This window comes from Lepisosteus oculatus, chromosome 14 (assembly GCF_040954835.1).
Source record: "Lepisosteus oculatus isolate fLepOcu1 chromosome 14, fLepOcu1.hap2, whole genome shotgun sequence".
In the NCBI taxonomy this organism is placed as follows: domain Eukaryota; kingdom Metazoa; phylum Chordata; class Actinopteri; order Semionotiformes; family Lepisosteidae; genus Lepisosteus; species Lepisosteus oculatus.
The window spans coordinates 44,349,302-44,362,510 of NC_090709.1; the positions used below are offsets into that span (position 1 = coordinate 44,349,302).

General features: G+C 47.4%; 1 non-coding gene across 1 annotated transcript; it reads left to right on the forward strand.

Moving 5' to 3' along the window:
* Positions 1-8,161: 8,161 nt before the first annotated feature.
* LOC138243524 (U1 spliceosomal RNA) lies at positions 8,162-8,330 on the forward strand. The gene has a single exon (XR_011192179.1). It is a non-coding gene; the product is annotated as a U1 spliceosomal RNA (small nuclear RNA).
* The last annotated feature ends 4,879 nt before the right edge of the window (positions 8,331-13,209 follow it).

Genomic DNA, 13,209 nt, shown 5'->3' on the forward strand with positions numbered 1-13,209 from the left:
GAGAGGATTCTGTGGACTGTTCTAAAGGGAATTCAAAGGAGAATTCCAGGGCAGGACGGCCCAGGAGCAGAAGGCTCCCAAGGGCAGGACATTCTCGTAGCGCGCCTCCTGACCATCCTGAGACTCAGCCCGGACAACCACGGAACGGCCAGTGTATCCGAGTGCCAGAACTTTCCTTTGTTCTAAGAGTATAGAGTGGAGGTTGCCAGAGAGTAACCAGCAGCAGGCCTCATGAACAGGTCGGAACTGTGGACAGCTGAATTACTATTCAGAACTAGCTCTTCATCAGGAACGAACCGGTCCTCTTCCTGACTTGCTGGGACCCACAGTCATCTTTTCTCCTGTGCACAAACTTTGCTAGTTAAAGCCAACAGTGAGCATCAGCAGCGCACCGTCGCAAGCCGCACAGCACAGCCTGGCACCGAGCCAGAGAGCGCGGATTGGACAGCAACAGCCTGCAACTGTTTCTTTGTGCCCGCAGGAGATCTGAATCCCCAAAGATTGGATGAGTATTCAACTTCAATGCATTACAGCTCGAGAATTCAATTGTTATCCCAACCAGTTGATATCAATTTAATTCCTAAGAGTTATGTACTTGTTTGAGTATCTAATGTAGAAGTTGTAACCAAGTTCACTTTATGAAACGGTCTTAATGAATGATATACTGAACGTATGTCCTCTTGATATATGTAACTCTTTGTAACTGAATGAATATATATCTTTTGTAGTTCAGGTGGGTAGCTGCGTCAGCATGCGTAGGCTGCAAAGGAACAAGTAATAGGTTTATTCCATGCTGAAAAAAAGAAGAAAGAGAACACAACGTTTCGGCCGTGGAGCCTTCTTCAGGTGTGAGAGAGACAGGGCAGTAGGCAAAGGTAAAGTAGCTGGAGAACAAAGGTTGGGAGGGAGGAGGAGTGAGAGGCGGGAGCAGGGGACAGAAAGAGAGGCCAATCAAGAGGTGTGAAGTCAGAATGGGTGCAGAGAGGTGTGAAATGAAACTTCCAATGAATGGAGAAAATTTAAAAGAACAGTAATCTGTCGTTAAGGGAAGGGAGAATGTGTGATCCTAACTGCAGAATAATTTTAGTTTCGGTGGTCTTTCTGATGTATGAGTTCGGAAAACCGTCTTTGAGAACACAGACGGAGAGATTAGTGTGGTCGTGGCCGTCAGAGGTGAAATGAGAAACAATGGGCTTGGAGAGATCTTTAATCTTCACAGCCCTGACGTGTTCTCTGAAGCGGTCTCCGAGTCTCCTTCCTGTTTCTCCAATGTAGATGGCTGGGCATTTACTGCAAGAGATACAGTAAATAAGGTTGCTGGAGGTACAAGATGCTGTCTGGGTGATCCGGAATTGTCCTGAGGGGCCTTGAATGAGTGTGGTGGTGGCTGTGTACTCGCAAGTGATACAGCGAGCTCTGTTGGAAGGGAAAGTGCCTGGTGTGGATGGTTGTTGAGGGCGGTCAAGGGAGCTGTGAACAAGGAGGTTACGCAGATTAGGTGGTCGGCGATATGAGATGATAGGGCGATCAGAAAAGAGGAGATCCTGGCTCCACATCCCAGCTGTGCCTTTCTTCCTGTCTTTTTGTGCAGAGACTACCATCTTGGACAACCGCATAGGGCTTGATTTAGTTTAAAGCATGAATGCATTTCCTTTCTGCAACAACTTGTTTTTCAAGAAATTCATACAGCTTGTGAAAAATGAAATGTAATTCTTGGCTATCAGAGCAGTAGGAATATTGCCGACTGGCAAGAAAATGCAAGCAATGTTTATTTTTTGACCGGAAAGGTGCGAATGGAGAAAAGCCTCTCTCATCAGTCTCTGTGGCGCAATTGGCGAGCGTGTTTGGCTGTTAACTGAAAGGTTGGTGGTTCAAACCCACCCAGGGACGATCCTCTTATTATTGTTGTAAACACTGTCTCCGCTAAAGCCGAAACCTTAACCCTCTTTATATTTGCAGAAAATGCGAGTCTTTTGCCCGTGTCCAACAACAACACTTGAGACCGGGGAAGTCCAATAGTGATCAACACCGCAACTCCCCAGAAATCCATATTCACCCTTGGAAAAGTATCTTTGAATGGCTGGCGGGAGATATCATTTATACTCCTGTTGCGTCCTCTGCTAAAAGAGTTTAGAAATACAACGCAGATTTGTTTGAGAATTTGACAAGCACTGTTACAGTACGTTAGCACTGTGAAGTTGGATGTTGATATTTTGATATATTTACCTTAATTTTAACATAAATGTAAACATACATGCTGTACAATCTATGCTGTACAATCAAACACAGGTATATTTTGAGTCTCATGCTGATCGTCCTGTGGATCCAAAAGAAAATTTTAAAGCTGATACATTTTCGATTGGAATTTGCATCTAGCTACAACGTCCCTGGATGAGAGATTTTATTCGTTGCGTGCAATCGGTATCTTTTACTTTATGTATGGTAGTGGAAATAGTTTTAAAAATGTTTTCTAAAGAAGATTGTATTGCCAGGACCTGCCTTTAGCGCTCAGTAGCGATGACGCTGTTGATATAGATGGAGTAGAAATGTAAGATGAATTGATGATCTAAGCTAAAATAGCCCTAACACGCCTCCTGTAACAGTGTTTGTATTCATAGCAAGTAATATTTTTTTTTCAAACCCGAACGTTGCTTTTGCATTAAGTGTTATGTAACCATTAGCGGTTTCGGTAGCTTCTGAAGAGCGCACTTTTCCAAACTGAAGCCTATAAGAACATTATTCAAGACACACCATGGCCCAGAATCGTGCATCGGGACAAAGATTAACATCCATTGAAAGTACTCCCAAATAAGATTTGACCGAAAAATTAAAAGAGTAGGCAAGTATTAAAACAAAACCATAACTTCTTGACTTCCAACCTCTTTCCTGGTTCAGGCCATGTAAAATGACATATTCAGTGGACTCATGCCGAGGTTGTGAGTTTAAGCCTCACCTAGAGCAGCCTGGTTTTCTGTCTTGACAAGTAAACAGTGTTTTGTGTTATTTGCTAAATGGAGAGAGGATTCTGTGTTAATTGTGCTCCTCCTGGGAGAGGTCAAGATGAAAAGTTCACCAGGCTGGTGGTAAATATCCTGTCCAGGAATATCGGGGCTGTAGGGGGTCAGATCTATAGATGTAGTAAACACATTAGTGGAGACGGTGTGTCTGGGCTCCTGTTCCGTGTAAAGGAGGCAGCTTGCTCAGCCGGCAGACTCAGGGCTTCGTGAATGCAGATGGCTCAGAGCGGTGTGTCCAAGCGGCTATAAAAGAGGAGAATTCTGCCGGCACCGTAGCTGAGTTGTGGGGGTCAGATGTCAGGCACATATGACACTGTTTACACAGAGAATGGCGGAGGTGGGGTGTCAGGGCCTGACAACACAGGTTAACGCAGAGAGTGGAGGGGTGGGATGTCAGGGCTTAACGACACTGCTTTATTCAATGATTGGAGGGGTGGGTGTCAGGGCTATACGACAGTGCTTTCCGCAGAGAGTGGTGGGGGTGTGATGTCAGGGCCATACGACAGTGCTTTACACAGAGAGTGGTGGGGGTGGGATGTCAGGGCCATATGACACTGCTTTACACAGAGAGTGGCGGGGTTGGGATGTCAGGGCCATATGACACTGCTTTATACAGAGAGTGGCGAGGGTGGGATGTCAGGGCCTGACAACACAGCTTAACGCAGAGAGTGGAGGGGTGGGTGTCAGGGCCATACGACACTTCTTTAGGCAGAGAGTGGCAGGGGTGGGATGTCAGGGCCTGACAATACTGCTTTACGCAGAGAGTGGCAGGGGTGCGATGTCAGGGCCTGACGACACTGCATTCTGCAGAGAGTTGAGGGGAAGGTGTCACTTCTTTATGCAGAGAGTGGCAGGGGTGGGATGTCAGGGCCTGACGATACTGCTTTACACAGAGAGTGGCGGGGGTGGGATGTCAGGGCCTGAAGGTACTGCTTTACGCAGATAGTGGCGGGGGTGGGATGTCAGGGCTTGACGACACTACTTTATGCAGAGAGTGGAGGGGTGGATGTCAGGGCCATCCGACACTTCTTTACGTAGAGAGTGGCGGGGGTGGGATGTCAGGGCTTGAAGATACTGCTTTTCTCAGAGAGCGGTGGAGGTGGGGTGTCATGGTTATACGACAGTGCTTTCCACTGAGAGTGGTGGGGGTGGGATGTCATGGCCATAAGACACTGATTTATGCAGAGAGTTGAGGGATTGATGTCAGGGCCATACAACAGTGCTCCAATCAGGCTTCTGCTTGAATTTGTACTCCTCCTCTCTCTCCCTACCTCTACCTCTCCCTCTCTCTACCTCTCTCCCTACCTCTCCCTTTTCCCCTCCCTACCTCTCTTCCTACCTCTACCTCTCCCTCTCTGTGGGACCAGCAGGGGGTGCTCACCCTGCGGTCTGTGTGGGTCCTATTGCCCCAGTATAGTGATGGGGGACACGATCTGGCCCACCAGCGACGAGCAGGTTACCAGATCTAGATAAAAGGGGGCGACTCTTAGTCGTATGAGCTTAGTCACACATCGCAGCGATTAAAAAAACAAAACAAACATATTATGTCTGTTACTAACAACTTTTTTTTCCTACATTGAAAGTCTCTTTCCCGGGTGATTTTCTAGCGCAACTGGGGCTCTTCATTTCTCCTCGGTGTCTCGTCGCAGGTGGATTTGAAACAGACCACAGAACCTGCCGCTGCAGTGCTCTCGCTTAGGGGCTCTCATCCTGCATCACCAATCTTCCACAGGAGGGATGGAGCTGGATTTCTGTCTGGAAAATAAACTCCAGAGTGAGAGAGAAAGAGCAGAGAGGGGTAGGGAGAGGTAGAGAGGTGGAGAGAGAGGGATGTCAGGGCTTGACGACACTGCTTTCTGTCGTATGGCTGCACCAACCCCGGTTCGAATCCGGGTCATGGCAGAATAGGGGCGTCTGCTATTACTGCTTTCACTACTTGCACAAATAATGGCAAAAAAAAGCCAATCGATGTGAACGAAAGGCGCTTTACAGAGGAGTACTGCCTGACTGGATCGTTGATGAACGACAGAGGCCACTCCGACCTCTTCTTGGTTTTCTTCAATGACTTACTAAGGATCTTCTTCACATTCGCCCATGCAGGGGAAGCCAGTTACACCAAAGCAAACGCAGGAAAGTGCATTTCAAGCAGAGACCAGGAGGGACTTGTTTACACCGAGAGTGGGCGGAGAATGGAACAATGCACCCAGCCCTGTTGCTGGAGCCGATTCTTGATGAGATCTTGGGCTCACTAAGAGGCCCCCGCTGGATGTTAATCTTTCTGTTGTTCTTGCAGGTCCTGCGCTGCTTTTGAGCCGACAGAGCTCGTCCTGGTCTGTCGGCACAGCCCAATTGCAAATGATCGGCTCAGCGTACAGAAGGAACGTGCATTTGGTACAAGAGTGCACGAAGGCACCGGAAATACATTGGGAACAAATGACCGGTCACTCAAGACCTCTGTGAAGTACAGGAGCGTGCAAAACAAGGCTGTTTCCACCCGGTCTCAAACCGGGTACCTTTTGCGTGTTAGGCGAACGTGATAGCCGCTACACTACGGAAACCTGCAGGGACCGCTGCTGGTGTTTCGCTTGCGTTTCGGGCTGAGAAAGGGACGCGTCACTTTAGGCAGGGGGCGCTGGAGAGAGGAACAAAGGGCGCGATGAAACAAAATGCCGAAACCCGGGATCGAACCAGGGACCTTTAGATCTTCAGTCTAACGCTCTCCCAACTACGGAAACAGTAAGAATACAGGCCCAGTGGCAGTGAGTATTCAACCTCATTGCATTACTGCTCCCAACCAGTTGATATAAATTTAATTTCTAAGGGTTATGTACTTGTTTTGAGTATCTAATGTAGAAGTTGTAAACCAGTTCAATTATGATACGGTCTAAATGAATGATATACCGAATTTATGTCCTCTTGATATGTGTAACTCTTTGTAACTGAATGAATTTATATCTTTTGTATTCTGATAACCCTTACGATAAGATTTGTTAGGTTTACATGCATATTCTATATATTAATAAATGTATCCTCGTGTATTAGTACCTGTATGTGCGTTGTTTGAGTTATATCGCATGGTTGGATTCTAAGACCATTAAAAGAATCAATTTTGTGATTTACTGCCACAAAAATAATTGTACCAGTAAATGCCCAAACCCCTACAGAACTGGTGCCTCGTGAGAGCACACTACAACAGTGTGTGATCTCCTGTCCCAGCCTGAGGAGCAGACAGCAAGCCTGTCTCTCAATAATACTAATAATACAGTGTGTGATTCCCTGCCCCAGCCAGAGGAACAGACAGTGAGCCTGCCTCTCAATAATAATACAGTGTGTGATCTCCTGTCCCAGCCTGGGAAACAGTGAGTCAGCCTCTTAATAATTATAATACAGTGTGATCTACTGTCCCAGCCTGAGGAACACACAGTGAGCCTGTATCTCAATAATAATAATAATACAGTGCGTGATCTCCTGTACTAGCCTGAGGAACAGACAATGAACCTGTCTCTCAATAATAATAATAATATAGTGTGTGACTTCCTGTCCCAGCCTGAGGAACAGTGAGCTTGTCTCTCAATAATAATAATACAGTGTGATCTACTGTCTCAGCCGGAGGAACAGTGAGCTTGTCTCTCAATAATAATAATACAGTATGATCTTCTGTCCCAGCCTGAGGAACAGACAGTGAACCTGTCTCTCAATAATAATAATAATAATAATAATAATAATAATAATAATAATAATAATAATAATAATAATAATACAGTGTGTGACTTCCTGTCCCAGCCTGAGGAACAGACAGTGAGCCTCTCTCTCAATAATAATAATACAGTGTGTGATCTCCTGTCCCAGCCTGGGGAACAGTGAGCCAGATTCTCAATAATAATAATACAGTCTGTGATCTCCTGTCCCAGCCTGGGAAACAGTGAGTCAGACTCTCAATAATTATAATACAGTGTGTGACCTCCTGTCCCAGCTTGGATAACAGTAAGCCAGACTCTAAGCAATAATAATAGTGTGATCTACTGTCCCAGCCTGAGGAACAGTGAGTTTATCTGTCAATAATAAAAATACAGTATGATCTCCTGTCCCAGCCTGAGGAACAGTGAGCCTGTCTCTCAATTATAATAATACAGTGTGTGATCTCCTGTCCCAGCCTGAGGAACAGTGAGCTTGTCTCTCAATAATAATAATTCAGTGTGATCTCCTGTCCCAGCCTGAGGAACAGTGAGCCTGTCTCTCAATAATAATAACCTAGTGTGGAATGTCCTTTCCCAGTCTGAGGAACAAAACGTGAGCATGTCTCTCAATAATAATAGAACAGTGTGTGATCTCCAGTCCCAGCCAGAGGAACAGACAGTGAGCATGTCTCTCAACAATAATATGAATAAACTGTGTGATCTCCTGTCCCAGCCTGAGGAACAGACAGTGAGCCTATCTCTCAGTAATAATAATACAGTGTGTGACCTCCTGTCCCAACCTGAGGAACAGACAGGAGTGAGCCAGTCTCTCAATAATAATAAAGCAGATTATGATTTCCTGTAACAGCCTAAGGAACAGTCAGGAAAGAGCAGGGCTCTCGATAATAATAATACAGTGTGTGTTCTCCTGTCCCAGCCTGAGGAACAGACAGTGAGCCTGTCTCTCAATAATAATACTACAGTGTTGGATCTCCTGTCCCAGCCTGGGGAACAGTGAGCCAGACTCTCAATAATAATAATAATACAGTGTGATCTTCTCTTCCAGCCTGGGGAAAAGACTGTGAGCCTGTCTCACAATAATAATAATACAGTGTGTGATTTCTTGTCCCAGCCTCAGGAACAGACAGTGAGCCTCTCTCTCAGTAATAATTATACAGTGTGTACGGCATGCGCATGACGCGAGCTTGCGTAGCGATCTGCCGGTCTGGTGTTATGCAAATGAGGCCGAATTGCGTCCCGGGACATGCTGCGAATGCGCATTGGCGACTGCAGATGTGTACGAAACGGCGCGCTCGTTTTCTCATTTTGCCCACCCTTTTGAGTGTTAGTGTGGCGTGTGAGTGTGCGAAAGAGTGGGCCCAGCAGGAGGCGGTGGTGTGCGGGGCAAAGAGCAGGCCTAGGATGCGCGCTTTGTGCTGTGGGTGCGGGCCGCTTGCAGGGGCTTGTACAGCTACCTGGCAGGGGAGATACCTTGATCAAGAAGGAGGTTCACCCAGAGCGATGCTCGGCCATTGCACTCCGGCTGTGCTGACCCCTGCGAATTCCCCAAATGTGGGAATCTCGACTGCATAATTTCTGGTAGTGGGGGTGTAACGGACACGGACTGGAATCCGTGTCGGATCTTGTAGAAGACCCTATGCGATGCGGTAAGAGCTGGAGAAAACAGGAGGCGTGGTAAAAAGGAACACACAGGGGTTTAATAGTGCACAAAATAATAGTGACCGTCCGTGAGACAGTGTACGGGGAAGACAAAACGGCATCCAAATCCAAACGGGTCCAAGGGCAGGTCAAAGCACGGTCCGAAAGTCCATAAACTGGAAATCCATCCTGGAACGCGACAAAGTTAAAATCCCCGGAAGGGGGGAGCACACAGACAAACGAAACATGGAGGTCCAAGGGTGACGGGGCGAGATCCTCCAGACCCCGGGCTCAGGAAACGGGAGGTGTCGGGGATGAGGCTTATGCCCTCAGGAGACGGACGTAGGGTTTCCTGGTGCTAGGCGGGCCTCGCGACATCTTTCCTTAATGATGAGCCCCGAGGACTGGAGGAGCTGGTCTTTAAATAATAACATTAAAAGGGAACACCTGGAGAGCTAAATGACACGAACAATAATGAGAGCAGTGGAGCGCCCTCTAGGGAGGGATGTTGGGCGTGACAGGGGGAATGCGTTCGCGCTCTCCTCTGACGTGCTTGGTCCAATATCAGATATGGAAGAGTTACGACACCACGAGCTGCGATAGGATCCCAGTTCGAAAGGAGTCGATGCCACTGCTGGTTCCCGGTTTCTTTTAGTTAGAGGTCTCGGAGAAGCATTTCAAGCTGGTTACACTACTCTTTCCGGACATTCATTCCCTTTTCAAAGTCAGTCGTTTTGCTGTAGTCTGCATTATTTAGGCTGATTATCGAGGTTAGCCTTCATTTGGTCATGGGGGCCTCGGTACTGTATGCTAATTCTCAAGCCAGTTTCACCCGTTTTCTGATTGCTAGGTTCTGTACCAGTGCAGACATGTCAAACAGTGAATGGCTGTACCTCTATTGTATCCGTGCTCCTGACGCTGCTGGGAGCTGAGTAATCCTTTGCTTGTATTGTTTCTCCCCGGTGACTAGATCTCACCCTGCGACTCTCGACTGGGCTCACCCACGGCAGCCCAGCAGGTGTGAGCCTAGCCGGCACCCGGATGGGAGATTCCCCCCGGAAAAGCTCAGGTTGTTGCTGCTCCTGCAAGAGGTGTGACTGGGACCAGTAGGGAGCGCTCACCCTGCGGTCTGTGTGGGTTTCCTGATGGCGACACTCTGCTGCACAAACAGGCGCCGTCCTTCGGGGGAGGCGTAAAACCGAGGTCTGACCCTCCTTGGCCATTAAAAAATCCCAGTGCGTCTCTCAAAAAGAGACGCTGGGGGTGTCACTCTGGTGTTAGTGTTCCCCTTTACCAATCAGTCGGGGTCTCTTCCTAATCCCCGTCTCATATGTAACAATCAATGAGGAGGCGATATTGCGCGATATTGTACTTGTCTCCTGGCCGCTGGCTGGTGCCGTGAGATTTAGTACTCGCGCAAGAGACCGGGGGCAGAGCGCGAACGCGGTCCCCCGCCCCCCACAAAGTGTGCGCTACAGGTTCCCTCTCGGGGCTCTGCAACACAGCGGAAAGGCAGCGAGAAGGAGCCTCTTGCTCTGACGCCGCAAGGCCACAAGAGGGCGGAGGCGCCGCACGCCCGGCTGACGTGTTGGACTGGTGCGCTTTATGTGCTGAAATAAACACGTGACAGCCCAGAAATGTTTTCAGAGTAACAAGTAATAGGTTTATTCCATGCTGAAAAAAAAGAAGAAAGAGAACACAACATTTCGGCCGTGGAGCCTTCTTCAGGTGTGAGAGAGACAGGGCAGTAGGCAGAGGTAAAGTAGCGGGAGAACAAAGGTTGGGAGGGAGGAGTGAGAGGCGGGAGCAGGGGACAGAAAGAGAGGCCAATCAAGAGGTGTGAAGTCAGAATGGGTGCAGAGAGGTGTGAAATGAAACTTCCAATGAATGGAGAAAATTTAGAAGAACAGTAGTCTGTCGTTAAGGGAAGGGAGAACGTGTGATCCTAGCTGCAGAATAATTTTAGTTTCGGTGGTCTTTCTGATGTATGAGTTCGGAAAACCGTCTTTGAGAACACAGACGGAGAGATTAGAGTGGTCGTGGCTGTCAGAGGTGAAATGAGAAACAATGGGCTTGGAGAGATCTTTAATCTTCACAGCCCTGACGTGTTCTTTGAAGCGATCTCCGAGTCTCCTTCCTGTTTCTCCAATATAGAGAGAAACTGGGCATTTACTGCAAGAGATACAGTAAATAAGGTTGCTGGAGGTACAAGATGCTGTCTGGGTGATCCGGAATTGTCCTGAGGGGCCTTGAATGAGTGTGGTGGTGGTTGTGTACTTGCAAGTGATACAGCGAGCTCTGTTGGAAGGGAAAGTGCCTGGTGTGGATGGTTGTTGAGGGCGGTCAAGGGAGCTGTGAACAAGGAGGTTATGCAGATTAGGTGGTCGGCGATATGAGATGATAGGGCGATCAGAAAAGAGGGCCCCAATGGAGGGATCATCCTGTAGGATGGAAAAGTTCTGGTTAATGGTCCTGGGGATAGGAAGTGTGTTAGGGTGGTAAGGAAGCAGCAAAGGAATGCGGTTGTTACGGCAGGAGTTCCTGATCGGGTTGATGGACCGGGGGAGTTTTTGGCTTGGGCAAGGGCCCTGTCAATCACACTGCTGGGATATCCTCTGTTGATAAAAAATGAGTACATTTCGAGGGCTTGGTTCTCGAAGTCGATGTCATTGCTGCATAGTCGTCGTAACCTAAGGAACTGTGAAAAAGGAAGAGAGTTTTTAGTGTGGTTGGGGTGAAATGAGCTGTACAGGAGGTAGCTGTGTGAATCCGTGGGTTTGTAATAAACTGAAGTGGACAGTCGGGGGTAGTTGATAGACAAGTGGATGTCTAGAAACGGAAGAGTGGTGGAAGATATGTTAACCGTATATTTGAGGGACGGGTGGAAGTTGGTGAAATGGCGCAGGAAGAATTCAAGCTGATTGTTGGAGCATGTGGCGGCACCGACACAGTCATCAATATATCGTTTGTAGAGGTCAGGGACATAGCCAGTGTAGGAAGCGAAGAAGCGTTCTTCTACCCAGCCGATAAAAATGTTGGCATAGCTGGGTCCCATTCTGGTGCCCATGGCAACTCCACTGACCTGTTGGTAAAAAAGATTATTGAAAGAGAATGCGTTCAGTGTGAGGACCAATTCTGCAAGGCGTACCAGGGTGTGGGTGGGTGGATCAAGCACTGTGCGTTTGTCCAGCGTGTGCTTGAGGGCTGTAAGGCCGTCATTATGGGGAATGACGGTGTACAGAGATGTGATGTCCATGGTAAAAATGTGGCATTCGGTACCCTGAAATTGGAAATCATCGAAAAGTTGGAGCGCGTGGTTGGTGTCTTTGATGTATGAGGGAAGATCTTCAACCAGTGGTCTCATGAGGCTGTCGAGAAAGGCTGAGATGTAAGTAGTTGGACAGTTACATGCTGATACGATGGGGCGTCCAGGGGTGTCCGGTTTGTGGATTTTGGGGAGGAGGTAAAATTGAGATACCTGTGGATGTTCCGTGATGAGCCGGTTCGCCTCCTGGGGGAGCTCGTTACTGCTGATAAGAAGGGAAATGGTGGATACCACTTCCTTTTGGTAGTCAGTGGTAGGGTCCTGTTGGAGAGGGAGGTAGGAAGAAGTGTCAGTTAGTTGTCTAGAGGCTTCAAAGACATATAGATCCTTACGCCACACCACAACAGCACCCCCTTTGTCTGCTGGTTTGATGACAATATCATCCCTGTTGCGGAGAGAAACGGCCAGAGGAGGGAGTCCAACAGCTCTGTTTTGGATTAATGTTGTTAATGACATCAATAACCGGGTTGTTATCAGCTGCCTGCGAAGAGGAATTGTTGGCAAAATGTGCTCTGAGACGGATCCTGCGGTAAAAGCGGTTAAGGTCAACATTGGTCTGGGGGATGTCCAGCTTCCTGGGAACTGGTACAAAACTGAGCCCTTTGCTGAGGAGGGATCGCTCATCCTAATGTAATCGCTCATGTAATCGCTCATCCTAACATGTAAATCTTTATACATGTTATTATACACATAAAGTAAACTGCATGACTAGAACTAATTCTGTTCTAATCAACCATAAGTAAGAGTAATTATAGTCAACATTTAGTTGACTAGACTAAATCAAAAGTGGGTGACTACAAAGTAACTAATAGACGTTTTAGGAACAAGTACAGGTTTGTTCCGTGCTGAAAAGAGAAGAAAGAAAACGCAAAGTGTCAGCTGAGGAACCTTTAACAGATGTCACATGCTGACACAGTTACCTACTTCAACTAATAGACATTTCAGTTACTTGACTAAGACTATGATTAAATCAAAAACTAAAGTGGTGACTAAAGCGGTGTATTTTTAAGTCACCTGACTGGATAAAACCCTTTCCACACTGACTGCAGCTGGAAGGTCTCTCTCTGGTGTGATTAGGTGCAGTGGCTCTGTAGCTAAGGATCTATACCTGTGGGTGGAAAGTTGCTGGTTCAAATCCCACAGCTGGCAGAGAAATCCTATGCTGGTGGGCCCCTGAGCAAGGCCCTTAACCACAACTACACCAGAGATGCTGACCCCTAGCCTCTCTTCCTATCTGTGGACCTCATAGTGAGAGTGTTGTGAGGAGACAAAATCCTAATGTGAGAAAGTGGCCAATAAAGTGATCTTATCTTATGCGCTGGTGGTGATTTACGGTGATTCAGTCACTAAAACTCTTCCCACGCTGACTGCAACAATTTATTTTCAAAGTTTATTTATCAAATGCACAACAACAGAGCATGCAGCAGTAGTTGCTGGCAATGAAATGTCTTTTCTGCAAGCTCACAAAAATCACAAGAATCACAGAAATCACAAAAACACAAAAATCACAAAATTGAGATTATGAAAATAA